General features: G+C 39.9%; 1 protein-coding gene across 20 annotated transcripts in view; it reads right to left on the bottom strand.

The window, feature by feature from the left end:
- The window catches only part of FOXP1 (forkhead box P1), a 714,382-nt gene that overhangs the window by 576,386 nt on the left and 119,515 nt on the right, over positions 1-18,481 (bottom strand). The window contains exon 1 of one of the 20 annotated variants that reach the window (XM_055557296.1): positions 13,153-13,672. The exons of 18 other annotated variants lie outside the window; for them this stretch is intronic. The gene's annotated coding sequence lies outside the window, so the exon portion shown is untranslated. Of the gene's footprint in view, positions 1-12,783; positions 13,056-13,152; positions 13,673-18,481 lie in introns of those variants that run through there. One more of the 20 variants, XM_055557298.1, reaches the window with a different exon arrangement.

Below are 18,481 nucleotides of genomic sequence, written 5' to 3'. Positions count from 1 at the left end.
TGTGTTTGGGAAAAATGAAAATAACAACATTTAGTTACATTGAAACTGACATTTCAGTGTCTAAATAAAGCTTTATCAGGACACAGTCACACACTCGTGCAGTTACGTATTGTATACAGCCACTCTCACACCACAAGGGCAGGAGTGAGAGCATGGAGAGACTGTACTTGGCAAAGTCTAAAGTATATACCATCTGGCCCTCTACAGCAACATCTGAAGACGCTTGCATCAGCTGACAGGAAACGTTCAATAACTGTTGGCTCTGCCTCCCATTATGAATAAGGAAACCCAGGCAGAGATACTGAGATCTTTTTATTGAGATATAATTCACATACCATAGTATTCACCCTTTTAAATGTTAACAACCGAATGGCTTCTAGCATATTCACAGCTGTGAAATGATTCTCACCACCCCAAAAAGAAAACCTGTAGCCATTATTCAATGTAGCTGTCATTCCCTATTTTCCCTTCTCCAAAGCACCCAGTAGCCACTAATCTGCTCTCAGTCTCTATGGATCTGCCAATTCTGGACATTTCATATAAACAGAACTATTTAATACGTGACTTTTTGTGTCTGGCTTCTTTCTGTTAGCACAACTGTCTCAGGGTTCCCATAGACTGTTCATGTATCTGTACTTCAATCGTTTTTTGGCTCAATATTATTCTATATTATTCTATGGTGCATCTTCAGACTGGCACATTTTGTTTTTCTCATCAGTTCATAGACATTTGGGTTGTTTCACTTTTTTGGCTATTATGAGTAATTCTCCTATCAACACTTGTATACATATTTTTGTACAGGCACAATTTCATTTCTCTTGGTTACCCACCAAGGAGTAGAACTGTTGGGTTGGATGGTAACTGTTTAATGTTTTAAGAAACTTCCAAACTGTTTCCCAAAGTGTCTGAACCATTTTATACACATACCAGCAACATACAAGGGTTTCATTTTCTCTACATTTTCAACAACACTTGCTATTATCCATCTTTTGGAGTATGGCCATCCCAGTGGGTGCAAAGTAGTATCTCATTGTGGTTTTGATTTTATTTGCCTAGTGACTAATGCCCCTTCATGGATCACTGCCCTGTCATGGCGAAAGGGCTTGCATAACCCAATGAAGCTATGAGGCATGCTGTGGAAGGCCACCTAAGATGGACAGGTCATAGTGGTGAGTTCTGACAAAATGTGATCCATTGGAAGAGGGAATGGCAAACCACTCCAGTACACCAGCCATGAGAACTCCATGTATAAAAAGGCAAAAAGATATGAAACAAAAGATGAGCCCCCCTGGGGAAAAGTGGAGGACAACTACTAATAGCTCCAGAAAGAATGAAGCAGCTGGGCCAGAGCAGAAACGATGCCCAGTTGTAGATGTGTCTGGTGATGAAATTAAAATACGACGCTGTAAAGAACAGTATTGCATAGGAACCTGGAATGTTAAGTCCATGAATCAAGATAAATTGGATGTGGTCAAGCAGGAGATGGCAAGAGTAAAACATCAACATCTTGGAATCAGTGAACTAATATGGATGGGAATGGGTGAATTTAATGCAGATGACCATTATTATCTACTACTGTGGGCAAGAATCCCATAAAAGAAACGGAGTAGCCCTTATAATCTACAGAAGAGTTCAAAATGCAGTACTTGGGTGCAACCTTAAAAACGACAGAATGATCTCAGTTTGTTTCCAAGGCAACTCATTCAACATCACAGTAATCCAAGTCTTTGCCCAACCACCGATGCTGAAGAAGCTAAAGCTGACCAGTTCTTTTAAGACCTAGAATACTTACTAGAACACCAAAAAAAAAAAGATGTCTTACTCATCACTAGGAATTGGCATGCCAAAGCAGGAAATCAAGACATACCTGGAGTAACAGGCCAAGTTTGGCCTTGGAGTACAAAATGAAGCAGGGCAAAGGCTAACAGAATTCTGCCAAGAGAACACACCGGTCATAGCAAACACCCTATTTCAACAACACAAGACAACTTTACACATGGGCATTACCAAATGGTCAACACCGAAATTAGATTCATTGCATACTTTGTAGCCGAAGATGGAGAAGCTGTACACAGTGAGCAAAGGCAAGACCTAGAGCTGACCATGCTTCAGGTTATCAGCTCCTCATAACAAATTTCAGGCTTAAACTAAAGAAAACTGGGGGAAACCACTAGGCCAGTCAGATACAACTTAAATCAAATCCCCTATGAATATACAGTGGAGGCAAAGAATAGAGTCAAGAGATTAGATCTAGTAAACAGAGTGAAGAGAGTTCCATAATATTGCACAGGAGGCAGCATATGAAATCATCCCAATGGAAAAAGAAATGCAAGAAGGCAAATTGGTTGTCTGAGGAGGTTTTACAAATAGCTGAGGAAAGAAGAGAAGCAATAAGCAAGGGAGAAAGGGAAAGGTACCCCCAACTAAATGCAGAGTTCCAGAGAACAGCAAGGACAGACAAGAAAGCCTTCTTTAATGAACAACCAAAGAAATGGAGAAAAACCACAGAAAGGGTAAGACTAGAGATCTCTTCAAGAAATTTGGAAATATCAAAGGAACATTTATTTCATCCAAAGATGGACACAATAAAGGACAGAAATAGTAAAGACCTAATAGAAGCAAAGGAGATCAAGAAGAGATGGAAAGAATACATGTAAGAACTATACAAAAAGATCTTAACGACTTGGATAACCACAATGGTGTAGTCTCCCACTCAGAGTCAGACATTCTGGAGTGTAAAATCAAGTGAGCCTTATGATGCACCGCCGCCAATAAAGCCAGTGGAGGTGATGGAATTCCAGCAAAGCTGTCTGAAATCCTAAAACTTGATGCTATCAAAGTGCTGCACTCAATATATCAGCAAACTTGGAAAACCCAGCAGTAGCCACAGGACTGGAAAACGTCACTCCTCATCCCAATTTCCAAGAAGGGTAGCACTGAAGAATGTTCAAATCACTGGACAATTGCATTCATACCCCATGCTAGTAAGGTTATGCTCAAAATCCTCCAAGACAGGCTTCAGCATTACATGAACCAAGAATTTCCAGATGTTCAAGCTGGGTTTAGAAAAGGCAGAGGAACCAAAGATCAAACTGCCAACATTCGATGGATCACAGAGAAAGCAAGGGAAATCCATTAAAGCATCTAACTCTGTTTACTGACTACACTTAAGCCTTCGACTGTGTGGATCATAATAAACTATAGCAAACTCTTAAAGAGATGGGAATATCAGACCATATTACCTGTCTCCTGAGAAACCTGTATGCGCGTCAAGAAGTAACAGAATGTGTATGGAACAACTGACTGGTTCAGGATGAGAAGGAGTAAGACAAGGCTGTTGATTATCACCCTGTTTAACTTATACACAGAGCACATCATGCGAAACACCGGGCTGGACAAGTTACAAGCTGGAATCAAAATTGCCAAGGGAAATATCAATAACTTTAGATATGCAGATAATACTGCTCTAATGGCAGAAAGTAAAGAAGAACTAAAGAGCTTCTTGATGAGGGTGAAGGAGGAGAGTTAAAAGGCTGGCTTAAAACACAATATTAAAAAAACAAAGATCATGGCATCCAGTCTCATCACTTAACAGCAAATAGAAGGGGAAAAGGTGGAAGCAGTGACAGATGTCCTCTTCTTAGGCTCTAAAATCACTGCAGATGGTGACTGTAGCCATGAAATTAGAAAACGACTGCTTCTTAGCAGGAAAGCTATGACAAACCTAGACAGTGTGTTAAAAAACAAAGACCTTACTTCACCAGCAAAGGTCCATATACTCAAGGCTATGGTCTTTCCAGTAGTCATGTATGGACATGAGAGCTGGACAATAAATAAGGCAGAGCACTGAAGAATTGATGCTTTTCAATTGTGGTGTTGGAGAAGACTCTTGAGAGTCCCTTGGACTGCAAGGAGATCAAACCAAGTCAATCCTAAAGGACATCAACCCTGAATATTCTTTGGAAGGACTGATGATGAAGCTGAAGCTCCAATACTATGACCACCTGAGGAGGTGACTCATTGGAAAAGACCCTGATACTGGGAAAGACTGAAGACAGAAGGAGAAGAGGGCAACAGAGGATGAGATGGTTGGATACCATCACCGATTCAGTGGACATGAGCTTGGGAAAACTCCAGGAGATGGTGAGGGACAGGGGAAGCCTGGTGTGCTGCAATACATGGGGTCGCAAAGAGTCAGATATGACTTGGGTGACTGAATAACAATAACCAGGGACTAATGATGTTAAATATCTTTTCATGTGCCTGCACCATTTGTTCATTTCCTTTGGAGAAATGTCTGTATAGATCTTTTGCACATTTTTTAATTGAGTTGTATTTTTAGTGTTGAGCTGTAAGAGTTCTTTATATATACTGAACACTACACTTGTACCAGGTATATGATTTGTAAATACTCTCTCTCATGCTCTGGGCTATCTTTTTACAGTCTTGACAGTATACTTTGAAGCACAAAAGCTTTTAATTTTGATGAAGTCCAATTCATCTATTTTTTTCTTTTGTTGCTTATGCTCTGGTGTAATATCTAAAAAATTACTGCCTAATCCAAGATCATAAAGATTTATGAGTTCTGCAAAGAGTCTTATACATTGAGCTTTCGCATTAAGTTTTTGATACATATGCTGTGATACAAAGATTCACCTTCAATCTTCTGCTCAGAGCTATCCTGTTATCCCTGTACCATTTGTTGGAAAGACTATTCTCACCCTGTCCCCACTGAACTGGTTTTGCACCCTGTTGAAAATCAAGACTATAAGCTTAAGGGTTGATTTCTGAACTCCCAATTCTATTCCACTGATCTGGATGTCTAACTTTATTCTAGTACCACACTTCCTTAATTAGTATAGCTTTGTGTATGTGTGTGTATTTGTGTGCTCAGTCCCTCAGTTGTGTTCAGCTCTTTGTGACCCCATGGACTGCAGCCTTCCAGGTACCTCTGTCCATGGAATTTTCCAGGTAAGAATACTGGAGTAAGTTGTCATTTCCTACTCCAGTGGATCTTCCCAACCCAGGGATCAAACCAGTGTCTCCTACATCTCTTGCATTCTTTACCATGAGCCACCTGGGAAGCCCTAGTGTAGTTTTGTAGTGGGTTTTGAAAATAAGAAGTGTGAGGCTTCAAACTTTGCTCTTTTGCCAAAGGGTCTTGGCTATTCTGGATAATATGCATATCCATATGACATGTAGGATCACACTGCCAATTTCTGCCAAAAAATAAAAAGACACCTAGAAGTTGGACAAGGCCTGCGCAGAATGTGTAGAGTGACTGAGGGAGAGCCACACTTATAACAATATTTAAGTATTCCAGTCTGTGACACAGGATATCTTTCCACTTATTTAGTTGGGTCATTTTCCCTTTCTTTCAACAATGTTTTGCAGTTTCACAGTATAAATTCTGTACCTCTTCAATGAAGTTTATAGGCATCCCTCAGTTTATCTTGCTTTGCTTTATTGTGTCTTTTACAAATTAAAGGTCTGTGGCAACCCTGCATTAAGCAAACTGATTAACACCACTTTCCCAATAGCATTTGCTCACTTTCTGGTCATTTTCACAGTATTTAAAGCTTTTTCATTATCGGTATGTTTGTTACGGTGATCTGCCATCAGTAACCTTTGATGCTACTAATACAGTTGTTTCAGGGCACCACAAACCACTTCCACATAAGACAGTGAACTTCACTGATAAATGGTGTGTGTGCTGTGACGACCCCAACGACCCACTGTTCCCCTGACTGCCCCTCTCCTCTGGCCTCCCTATACCCTGAGACACAACAATATTGAGATGAGGCCAATTAATAACCTGACAACGGCCTCTTCACGTTCAACTGAGAAGAGTCAATCAATGCTGCAAGCTTCATTGTTGCCTTGTTTAAGAAAGTGCCACAGCCACCCTAACCTTACATGACCACCCTCATCAGTAACTCAGTTGTACCTCAATGAAGACTCAGATGATGGTTAGCCTTTTTCTTTATCAATAATACATTTTAAAATAAAGATATATACTTTTTTTACACACAATGCCAAGGTACACTTAACAAACTATAGTACAGTGTAAATGTAACTTCTATACCCATTTGGAAAGTGAAATACTCCTGAGGATCATTTTACTGCAAGAGTTACTTTATTGCTGTGGTCTGGCACCAAACCTGTGTTATCTCTAAAGTCTGCCTCTATTACTAAGTAAGTTTTTTGATGCTAAAGTAAACAGAATTATTTGAAATTTTTTGATTTAGTATAAAATTTAACTTGGAGCTGTAGAAAATTCATAGGTAAGTGCACAAGAAACAACAACAAAAGCTTAAGAGTAAGAAAAATAAAACTGAAGCTGGACTTCAAGGAGATACAATGTGTCACGATTCATGCCAGCCTCCAAGATCCTTGAGCGTAGACACACTCTGTCTTGCTCGCCATGTACACTGAGCACATAGTTGGCACTCAAGAAACACCTTAATGAAGTTCTTAACACTAATGGAAAGCATCTACTCTATTTTCTATTTTAGACAATAAATTTGCCCTTATGTTAAGTCACTTCAGTAGTGTCCGACTCTGTGTGACCCCATAGACGGCAGCCCACCAGGCTCCACTGTCCCTGGGATTCTCCAGGCAAGAATACTGGAGTGGGTTGCCATTTCCTTCTCCAATGCATGAAAGTGAAAAGTGAAAGTGAAGCTGCTCAGTCGTGTCCGACTCTTAGCGACCCCCTGGACTGCAGCCCACCAGGCTCCTCTGTCCATGGATTTTCCAGGCAAGAGTACTAGAGTGGGGTGCCATTGCCTTCTCCAAAATATGCCCTTAAATACTAGCTTATTCAAGCCATAGATTCGAATGGTATGGATTACAGCTGTTACTATCATGAGAAACATATTCACAGAGAAGAGAACAAGTTTGGGGAAAACTCCCCTCCTCCCAGCCATTGAGCAAACTCCCCTTTAGTTTTTTCAGCTAAGAAGTTGAAGAAAATATCACTAAACAAGGATGAGAATAGGGTAAAAAGTAGAGGAAGCACTGAGCACCGGTCCTCTGGACAATGATGTAAAGGATGTATAATGACGCCCAAAGGCAAAATAAATCAGGGTGCCGGAGGCGTGAAAGAGAGTGCAAGAGAGGGAGAAAGGGAAGGCAAGAAGCAGGAGAAACTTGAGGCTAAAAATGGTATTTAACCAAAACAAAAAAAAATTATAATTTACATGGGTACACAAAATAACCTCAAAGAGCCAAAGCAATCTTGAAAACAAAAAATGGAGCTGGAGGAATCAGGCTCCCTAACTTCGGACTGTATTACAAAGCTACAGTAATCAAGACAGGATGGCACTGGCAGAAAAACAGAATTACAGATCAATGGAACAGGACAGAAATCCCAGAGAGAAACCCACGCACCTATGGGCACCTTATCTTTGACAAAGGAGACAAGATTATCTTTGACAATGGAGAAAAGGCAGTCTCTTCAAAAAAATGGTGCTTGGAAAACTGGACAGCTATAAGTAAAAGAATGAAATGAGAACACTTGCTAACACCATACAAAAAAATAAATTCAAAATGGATTAAAGACTTGACTGTGAGGCCAGACACTATCAAACTCTTAAGAGAAAAACATAGGCAGAATACTCTTGGACATAAATCACAGCAAGATCCTTTTTTGACTCCGCTCCTAGAGTAATGAAAATATCCCGACTATAACAGTGGATAATCGATTTAAATAATAAAATTTCACTAAGGAAAGCATACTATGTGCTGTGCTGGCAATGCTAACTATATGTATGTCATCTCATTAACTTCTTGGGACGATTCTGAGGCAAGTACTATTATTATCATTGTTACAGACAAGAGAAAACAGAGACTCAGAGATGTTAGGGTAACTTACTCAAGGCTTCATATTTTACAAAGGCCATAGCTAGTTTTTAAACCTAAGTCACGTGAATACAAAATGTAAACATTATGCAAGGTGTGTAAACAGATATTGTACATACTTACTCAAGAGTGTAGCAAATATCTGATACCCTGATACAGTTATTAACTTTAAGATCCTCATACTATTAATAGTAATGAATTTGATTCCAAACAGAAATCAAAGTTCAGAAGGAGACAACTATCCTTAATCATTTTAGGCCAACAAGGCATATGAACCACATAACAAAAAGCTCACAAATATTTTACCATGAAAACCACACATATTATGAAGCCTGAGATTATGGTGTTTCCTGCAGCCATTGGAGGAATGCTGGGTTTGAGTCCTGGATATGTCTCAGGCCAGGTATGTAACTCTGGAAATGCCCTTTGTCTTAGTAAACTGCCCTGTCTCATCTGCAAGGCCATTGCCCAGCCTATCATTCTACCAATTCATGCTTCTTCTAAGCTTTTAATCATTAGGTAATCAACTTTCATTGCATGCATATTTACATGTTTATCAAACCCACTGGGCAATTACAGTTCTCAGCCCAGAGTAAGTGGGAAGAAGTTTATTTGGGCACACTTAAAAGTACCCTTGATCAGAAAACCATTTCTTAAGAAAAGAAAAAAGATGGGTGCAGGGGTTGGGTGGGTGGGGAGATTTGCTTTGATAAAGTGCATCATAAGCCCTTCCTCCCCAGGCTGGTCCATATTCTAAATCATTTCCTTGCTTTCACATAGTAAATTTTCTGCTAGATGTCTAGATATGCTGGAGATCAGGTTACAGTGTGAAGGACGAAAGATAAAAACAATCTGCATACTTCCATCTGGCTCTTCAGAACAAAGTCTAGAGACTTGAAATGTGAGGAGAGAAGCATGCTTCTCTAGCTGCACAGCAGATACGGCAAAATGTCACGGAAACAAATCTTTCAAGAGAATCAGAGATGCTGGAATGTGTAATTAACTAAAATTTACTGAGAGCATTTAAAAGAAAAAGTAAGACCTGGGTACAAAACACAATGTTGCCTCTATTACAACTGGATGAACGTTGAGAACAGACCAAGGTATTAGAAAACCTATCCTGTGGACACGCGATTCTTATTGTCGTCAAATAACTCCTTTAAAAAAAAAAAAAAAAAACTACCAAACTTCTCTGTTTATTAACACAGTCTTGCCTAGTTTTTAGGACTCAAAAGTCAACATTCAAGGCTTGACTCGTGTCAAACTATTCCTAAGCCACATGGCACAGGGCCACGCAAGACGGATTTTCAATATGAAACAAACCAGAAGGTCCAATACAAACATGGGCTTTCCAATATATAAAATTTAAGAAAAGCCAGGGTCTGTGCAGAAAACATTAAACTGGTTTATATATCAAAATCATGAGGTTTTAGCAGAAATGTAGCATTAAAATAATTTACAAAATGGCTCAACGATGAACATTTTCCTCCACGAAAAAAACAACACCCTTAATGTTTTTCATATGGCACATAAATTTTACAATACCTGCAGGAATATTTTCATAGGTTACACCAACACCATGGGTCTTTTTAGCTCTTAAGCATATTACGATTCTTGCCTTTTTATAGCATTTTTGTTGTTGTTTGCACCCAATGTAATAAGCTTTTGAGAACAAGACACAAACCACAATAAAAAGGGGGGGAAAAAAGGACTGCCCTTTGTAGCTGCAACTTTCATGAGGGGGTGGGGATGGGGGAAGAGAGGGCTTCAAACCTAGTTTTTATAGCTGCTATCTTGATGCAATTAGTGTAAAATAATTGTCTGCACAGGCCAAAGAAGAGGCTAAGTTGAGGCACTTGAATGCCTTCCCGAAAATGATTTCCCTGCCTCTCCCTTCAGCCTGCTGCAACAGATGTTGGCTGTTAAGCCGCGCAGACGACACAGTTCATGACTCTTCTAAGACGGCTGTGTGCCACATCTGCAGTTGATGAAATGGAGAGCAGAAGTGTGGCAGACACACAGAGGAGAGTGTGAGCGAGGCAGGCAGGCGCAGGCTGGGCCCGAGGAACTGTCTTGAAGACTGGCCTAAAAATAGACACACGCTCACACTCCTCCACCCTCCGCATCCAACCTCATAAAACCGGCCCGCCTGTCCTATTATGGAGTCAGCCTATGGCAGACACTTCCTGCGTCCAAGTCGGGCGGTGGATACCGCGAGAGCGGCGAGGCGGGAGTGGAGGGAAGCAGGCTGTGCAGCATCCTCAAACTGCAGCTTCGCTCTCCGAGCCTCGGTAGGACTGGGCTGTGGTCCAAGTTCAGCTGGGCCCCCAGAGAAAGGCAATGCTTGTGTTTAGCCCGCACAATACTGACATAACATTAACAGATTTACATATGCAAAACTGTGAAGCAACAGGCATTCCCCCTCAATTGACCCACAGCTTGTAGTGTCTGCCGAGTTATTCCCCGCTTCGGCTCTGTAACCAAGTGGGCGGCATGCGAATACCATCTGGGTACCACTTATTGAAAACTGGCAGTCGTTCTGTAATAGGCAAGCTGGCAATAAGAGGGAAGGGAATAAATTGCATCATTTAGTTAACATCCACTTGCTTTGCGGCTGTTAAAAACCCATGACTGAATAATAATTTGGTTATTTCTTTTGCCAGAAACTGCCGTCAGCCAAATCGTACTACGCATGCTTGCAGAAGTCGACTTGCAAAATTTCCACTTGAAAAGGGATTGAGGAAGATCAGGGCGAAATGGGCACCTCGCTCTGGTTGTGAACAGCAGTGACTCCGGGTACATGGTATCTCTATGCCCTTCAAGTGTCCTCGTCACCCTAAACATGGTCAACACCAAGCCCTGGTCAGCCACCAGCCACCCTGAGCCACAGAACCAGGCTGTGATGTGCAACAGTGCCCCTAAGAGGCGCAGACTCAGGGCGTGTGTGACAATTGACAGCTACATGCCGCAGATGCGGCTGAGCAACTCTTGTCTGGACAGACATTCCCTAGTCTCTGCCTCAGAACTAAGTGGGCGAGCAGGCTCACGGGAAGCCTGAGTGCTACCTGCCCAGGTCCCCCAACTCCATGCCTGGAGCAGTCAGGTGGCATGTTTCTTTCTGGTTTACTCAACTGCTTCCAATCTGACTAACAAAGAAAATGCCAGAACCCCCTTAGACAGCAGCATAAAGGTAGATGTCATCTTCAGGAAAAGTCCATGTGTCTGAAATGGTTCTCTTTTGAATGTATTTGTGAAGATATGAAATCTTATTTACTATGTACTGTGTGTGCATGTGTGTGCATATATATTCACACATACATATATACATACACACACATACATATTACTTTTTAAAAGTCTTTTAGAAAAATCAGGACTGAAATATGCCAAAAAGACTAACGCTATGGCATTTTTTTAAACTTTATTTTAAAATTCATATCTTTTAATTATTTGTATCTTTATTAATGGCTATGGCATTGGTCACTTACACATAGTTAAGCCTTAATTTTCCTCAGAGACTTCAAAAAGGAAAAGATACAAATAACTAAAAGAAATAAAAAATACATCTACTGCTTTTAAAAATTTCTATAGCATTGGTCACTTACACATATTTCAGCCTTGATTTTCCTCAGAGACACAGAAAATGAAAGGAAGGAAACAGAAACAAATGGGAAAGTTGGATCAAAAAAGAGAATAAAGCAGGAAAGAAAAGATAAGAAAGTGAAGTAGTACAAGTGAACAGTTTGTCCAATCAAATAAAAAAAGAAAAAGGAAAGCCTTTGCCCTGATGTTAATGGCAAAAATACATGTTTACAAAATCCAAACCCAAAGCTTTCCTTACTCCTGCATTTAAAAGGAAAATGCTAAACAATCTTTCAAAGCCCCAAACAAATTAAAGACCACTTGATTTTATAAGTGGGGTGGTCCTTGTGAAAATAACACAGTTGGCTGTTTGTACATTAAAACAGGCAGAATATGATCACCAAGGCGGGGGAGAGAAAAAGAAGGCAGGACTAAATTGTTAGGTATTTTATAAACCACAACATTTGTAAGTCACCACATGTTTAAGTGAAACTTGAGTCATAGTTATTTTCAAGGGAATGACGATAGACAAGAAAGGTAATAGTTTTTTCCTCCCAGATTCAGCTTACTGTTGTAACCTTACTTGCTCTAAACACCTTACAAAGCAAAGACTAAGTCACTTGTATATCTAAAGATATCAAAGATGTTAGGATTACAAAGCCATAGGCTAAATTTGCTCCTTGAAAGGATGAGAAAGAAAATGATTATTTCCAAGTCACTGAGCTTATAATCAGTTTGCTAAAAAGAAGCAAAATAGTCATTTTATTCACACACATGCACAGGTGCACACAGGAATATACACATCTCCTTGCCCCAATCAAAATCAGCAAGCAGTCATGGAGATATCACTGATCTGAAAGTCAGGAGAACTGGTTTTCACCAAAGCTCTGTCACTTTCTAGCTGTGTGACCTTGGGCAGGTCCCCATCTCTCTGGACCTAATTTTCTTAGAAAGTACTGATGTGTAACAAGGACAGGGTTAGAATTCCCTAAATCTAGGCCAAATAATGATTTTCCTAACAGCTCTTCATTGCATATTCATCATTACAAAATGTGAATCCTTCCTATGAAAATAAATGAATCCAAGTTCTACAGGATTTCAAAATTACTCTCATTTTACTTTGCAAATTACACTTAGGGTAAATATTGCTGGGGTTTTTGTTTGTTTTTAAAAATCCACATGTTGAAGGACTGAACTGCCTTAAACAAATATTTACTTTCCAAAACATTATATATTCCTCAGCGTTTGTTTAAAATCCAAAATGTTTCCAGTAACAGGAAGATTTCTATTTAATATGCAATTTCTTAATAAATTAAATATAATACAAAGTTAACTTACCCAGCACATGATTCTGGAAACAGGTAGGAATCAAGAGTTAAAAATCTAAAGAACTTACAATACAACATGGTTTGGTCCAAGGTAAGATTTTTATAAAATAGTGCATGCCCAGGAAGCTTATTTTTAAGCTACTGACAAGTCCACTGTCAATGCAGCATATTTAAATGTAACCATTCTCTTTTTGTTGATTTCCACTATTGTACTTCTCCTAAGCTCTTCTACCAATGAACCATGGCACAGTTTTCCCTAAAATGCTTTAAAGGGTGCATATGTCCTGGCAAAAGTCCAAAATCCCAGGCAACATCAGCACTTTCCAGTTAACCCTAATCAACTCTATTGTCTTTGAGAAGTGGAGACAATGAAACTGACCTCTGGGCGGTGGCCTGCTGTGTGTGAGCATTTCCCCAGGAGCAGTTATGGACTGGTGCTAATCCACAAGGGACCTTGCATAACAACTTCCCCCCTTCAGACATCCAAGTGCAGCCGCTCACAAGGCTCACAAGCCAGCTGGCGAGAGTTAGCAGTCAGTGGCCAGGAAAGAGAGTGAAGGTAACTGGTCCATGAGACACAGGAATTCCCTCTTTGGCCTCATTAGCAAGAGGACTCGGCCGCCAAGACTAAAGTTAACATTAGCCAAATACACCTGGCTAATCTTGTAAAGAATAAAGATTTGCTCATTAACTCAGCTTAGAAAGGTGTGACCTACAAACCTGAAGAGCTATTTTCAGGTCCTTAATGGTACTAATTTTGCGATCCAGTTACAAATTCCATGTGGTCCTTCACAACGTCTTTTAAAGAGACTTTTGAGGTTGGACAGTGAGCCTTCTGCCACATCTCTCTCTCACACACACACCCCACTTCCATGATATAAGCTCTCAACACTGAGTCTATCCAGAAAAAGGAAAGGTATCCTTCCAGCCTAGGTGTAAGTTACCTGACATCCACCTGCTATTGCTGAGAAACCTCAAGGCAGTGAAGTGCACCCCCAAGGCCTCATGGAATGAAGGCACCAGTGCCAAGGCCACTCCCTGCTCTCACAGGGCAGACAGGCTCCTCTGCTTACTGCGAAGAGGCTCCTGGACAGCACCAGGAAGAGCCCAGGGTCTGCAGCCCGCTCTTCAGGAGACTGACAGGGACTCAGGTACCAGAGGGGCCAGCAGGGTGCTTCCCCCTTACGCTTCAGCTAATTCAAAAGCTTCAGGATCCATCTTCATTAGGAACTCAAGGAAAGAAGGAAGAAAGGGAAGAAGAAAAGAAGGAAGACATGGAAAGATGCAGAGAGAGACAGAGAGAGCATGGCTCTGTCTTGGGGAGAGACGGGGCGGGGAGGAAGGAAATCTCTCGCCAGGAAGACAAAACAATTTGCAAAATGTAGAAATAAATACTCGTGGCTAAATTCCAACCCAACTGGTTCAGTGTGAGGAAATAAACTCTTATCAAAGGCAAAAAGGTTCAAGGGGAATTGAATATATTTCGGCTTCACATAAACTAAAAATCACAAGTTGCTACAACCATTTGGATTACGCAATGCTCCTCTCTCCAGCAGTCTAGGTTTTTACCCCCATCCCCCTGCATTCTGACACTGTTAAGATTTCAGAATGGAACCAGAGCAGCCACCAATGGCCAGCTCAAAGCACACACAAGGCTCAGGGCTGGAGAGCAGGCTTGTGGAAACCCAAAGAAAATGCTCTTTATTTGAGGAAAGAAGAACCTGGCAGGTAGACAAACATTTCAGGCTTTATTCAGGTGTATGGCTGAGGTGGGGTGAGGGTGAGGCCCCAGGGCCTGTGTTCCTGTGCACCCAGATCAACATCCTTTTCTTTAAATGGCTCTGAAAGCCACGGAGGAAGTCCAGTTACCCAGCAAGGGCCACTCAGAGACACCATTAAGGGGCAACAGATATATTTTCTTCCTTTATGTCATGTCAAAAGCCAAGCTGCTGCTCTTACGGCATGAGGCAGATGAATATGGATTAAATATTAAAACACAGTAAGTTCTTGTGGAGAATCATTATTTCTGACACAATTACCCAACACCCTCTTCAACCGAACACCTGGCTGGCTGCTTATCAGTAGCACATGAAGTATTCCAGCACATTCCAGCAAGGTCCAAAGAGAGACAATGGTCAGCTGCTGGACATTTCAATCCTTGGCTGGTCATCATCATCTCCCATATTTACAAGCTCTTTTGGCAACACACATTTGAGACCCTGTTGTAGATATCTTTATTAGCTGGAAGAAAAGATCTAAGGTTTCCTCCTCACATCAGAAAAAGCCTCTTCAACCTAATCGACTTATCCAGTCCCCAGTGAGGGGCTAGCACAAATAGCCAATTTCGTAAGAGGCCAAAGGGTGGTTTGGAAAAGTGAACAGGGACAGAAGATGAGGCAACCCCTAAGTTCCTTTTCTGCTGGGGCCTCTCAGTGCAGCTCCAGCCTTTGTTTGGAAGAGATCTGAATTCCAGCGCGGAGGGCACACCCGTGGGTAAACACACACTGGAAAATGTGAGTGACACGCAGATTATTTTAGACCACTGATCACCGCAAGTGTGCACGTTTAAAAAGAAAATTAGCCCTATTAAGTTAAAGGCTCATGTGAGTGCAGGTTAAGTAAGCAATGAGGGCAAGATCTCACCTTTAGTTTAAAACTAATATATGCACGTACACACACACACTTCCTACACACCGGAAGTTTTCCTTTTAAGACATAAAATTATTTTCCTCCCCAAGAGCATCACAAAAGTTAACAGGCTATAGTAAATCAACAAAGGTACTGCTCCTCTCCTCCAGTTCTCTTTTTCATTTATTTCTGCCTCTATATTCCCTACTCCCCTCAAACTAGACCTGGCCTCTACTGGTCCATAAGAAATGAGACAAAAGACAATCAAAACAAAAAGATAAAGTGAGTACTAATAATAATTACTCATATTTAACCAGCACTTGCTATGTAAAAATATTAATACTAGTGTTTAATTTGTATTACAGTGACTCATTCATCAGTACAAGAACACAACGAGATGAACCATCCCATTTTACAGAGTTAGAAACTAAAGCAAAATGTTTAAGTAACTTATCCAAGGTCACACAGCTAGTAAGTATCAGGGCTGGAATTCAAACCCAAGCAAGTTATGCACTGCACTATACTGCCTCAAAAATGTATTAACCAAAGAAGTTAATTTTTGACTTTTGAGCTGCTAAGGGTCCACAAGTTGGTTATGTATTGGATTTCCAAGGTTAATGTTAACTTAGTTAGCTTTATGCACTGACTTTATATATGATACAATGCAACTCATACTAACATACTAAGCCTCCACCACTTACAGTTAATAAGGGAAAAAATGACAAATTAAGTATTCTTCTCTCCCAGCTATTGTTTCTTCCATGGCAACCCCTCAGCACTAGTCTTTTGTCTCATCTTTGACTTCTGTACTAACTGAATATGCATTTTTTAGATACTAAAACACCTATGTTTTAATCATCTATATCCAGAATATTTTATTTCACAGATGAGATACAATAATGGGAATGAAACTGCTTCTCAGGTTTGACTCTTTTAATCTGCAAGATGAACTGAACCTTACTAAGAGCTCTTTAAGATGAAAGAAATGGTAAATTATATTAAAGAATACTTCAGTTCCTAATTTGCACCCTTGCATCCCCATGCTCTCTGGTAAACTTCTGAATATTTTGTGCTTCTTTGTATTTGGAACACACCTTTCAAAAGTCAGAAGTTAATTGTATATAAAAAGATTTTCGGGAGTGGTAGGAGCAAGGATGGATTGGGAGTTTGGGATTAGCAAATGAAAATTATTATATACAGAATGGATAAACAAGGTCCTACTTTATAGCACAGGGAACTCTATTCAATATCCTGTGATAAAACATAATGGAAAAGAATATGAAAAAGAACGTATATACATATATCTATCACTGAATCATTTTGCTGAACAGCAGGAATTAACACAACACTGTAAGTCAACTATACTTCAATAAAATAAATGTTTGAAAATAAAAGTCTGCATGTCCACAGGACATGTGTAACTGCTAAAAGTATAAATATTTTTCAAAGACAACTTTTATTTAAAAAACTACATTACCAATGTAATATACTTCCTCATGTAAGTTCGTTTTATAACACCATTTCAAATAACAGAGCATAAATAAATCAAAAGCAAGAGTGTCCCTCCCTCCCCTTCTCTCTGCCAACTATTAACATAGTTTATTCTCATAAATATTCACATCCTTAGTGCCACAAAGTGGGGAGGGGGATTGCACAACCTTAGCTCTCTCTAATCCTCATGACTTACCCCCAACCCCCTATGCCTCCCAAAGTAAAATTATTATGTATCACACAAGCTGGTAAAGAACAAAAAGCCTTGAACAAGACCATCTGGGCTGGAATCCTTTCACTCCACTTACTAGCTGCTGGACCTTGACCTAAGGTTACATAACCTCTCTGTGTCTCAGTCTCCACATCTGTGAAGTGAGGATATCAGCAGCACTTACCTCACTAAGTCGTGGTAGACAGGTAAGTAAATTACCTGAACTAATACTTATAAAACAACTGGAATAATGGCAGGCATAGAAGTTCTATCTGGTGTTTTTAACATGTATTTTTAAAATAAATTAATATTTGGTGAATAAAAAGCAAAAAAAAACAAAAAACAAAACTCCACAGAAACATGTGCCTAAAAGGGTTCAGGCAACTAAATTTATGAAAATAAGAAAACTATTAGTAAGAGAGGAAAACAGATTCTGCTTCTATAAATCTACAAGTTTCCCACAGATGGGTAGATAGGGTCCATCTTTATTAGTTTCTATATTGGATTTTAGGTTCAAATTACAAAGATTAGTCCCAGGTCAGCTTATACATTTGAAGACCAGGTAAAGAAATGCATTTTCCTAGCTTTCTGTACCCACTGTATAGTTATCATCCCTTAGCATGCAGGTGAGATAAAGGCAGCAGGCCTGCTATGCAACTAGAGACTCTACATACCCCTTCATACAGAATGTACTCTCTTTACAGTTCCTCAAGAGACAAGAGGAGCTGCCATTGCTGATGTGTTTCCTCTCAGACTTTAGATCCTTGGATTTTTCTCGAGAGACAAATGATAGAACTAAAGACACAAAAACTCACGCTCACTTCAAAAATATTACCAACAAACATTGAGAAAGCTGTTTTCTCTAATATTTATGCACTTCAGAATGAGATTCTGAGAAAAATAATGCCTGAAATGGATAGTTTCAGTGTTGAGTTTGGCATATGTGTTCTAGCTTAAACTCTCAAAGGAGTAAATATAAATTTTTCCAAAGGAAACAACTGCTACAGCATAAAACGATCAGGCTCTATCCATAACAACATTCTATAAAACATCAAGTCATTTATAAGAGTAAAGTGTGCTATAAAACAAAATGACATAAATTATAGTATATTTTTATTTGTTGATTCTGAATACAACAACGTATAACTATCTTTCCCCAAAAATACTACTGGGATTACTCAAATTCAAGGGTAGGACATAAAGAATTATTTTCCTCTTTGTTGAGTGATGTTTTCCTGGTCAAAAGAAAACTTCAGAAGCTGAAGAGAAACCAAAGTAATAACCATGGCAGTGACTTGAACAAAAAGATTACAGCCACAATTCATATCATAATATTCCCAGGATCCTCTAGTTATAGTTTAGATTCAACATATATATT

This window comes from Bubalus kerabau, chromosome 20 (assembly GCF_029407905.1).
Source record: "Bubalus kerabau isolate K-KA32 ecotype Philippines breed swamp buffalo chromosome 20, PCC_UOA_SB_1v2, whole genome shotgun sequence".
In the NCBI taxonomy this organism is placed as follows: domain Eukaryota; kingdom Metazoa; phylum Chordata; class Mammalia; order Artiodactyla; family Bovidae; genus Bubalus; species Bubalus kerabau.
Note: the sequence above shows the minus strand (reverse complement) of the source record. Positions and strands in the feature narration are given on the sequence as shown.